This window comes from Olea europaea, unplaced genomic scaffold, assembly GCF_002742605.1.
Source record: "Olea europaea var. sylvestris unplaced genomic scaffold, O_europaea_v1 scaffold2762, whole genome shotgun sequence".
In the NCBI taxonomy this organism is placed as follows: Eukaryota; Viridiplantae; Streptophyta; class Magnoliopsida; order Lamiales; family Oleaceae; genus Olea; species Olea europaea.
Genome location: NW_019246070.1, coordinates 19,597 through 19,832, shown reverse-complemented (window position 1 = coordinate 19,832; position 236 = coordinate 19,597). Strand labels below are relative to the sequence as shown.

At 45.3% G+C, this 236-nt stretch overlaps 1 pseudogene; it reads right to left on the bottom strand.

Annotated features, from left to right (window-relative positions):
* Positions 1-236, bottom strand: part of LOC111383798 — a 7,315-nt pseudogene that overhangs the window by 2,653 nt on the left and 4,426 nt on the right.

Genomic DNA, 236 nt, shown 5'->3' with positions numbered 1-236 from the left:
TTTCAAGGCGAATTGTCCAAACAAAAAGGGTTGGAAGAAGAACAACAACAGTGGGAAGGTGCAAGTCAAGCAAGAGGTAAGCTATGCCTCGGAAGGAGGGAAAAGCGATGAGTGCTACACTATCTCTTGTGATGAAGAGACCTCCGGTAAGTGGATTCTTGACTCCGGATGCTCTTACCATATGTGTCCAAATAGGAAGTGGTTTACTACCTATAGAAGCACTAATGGTGGAACCG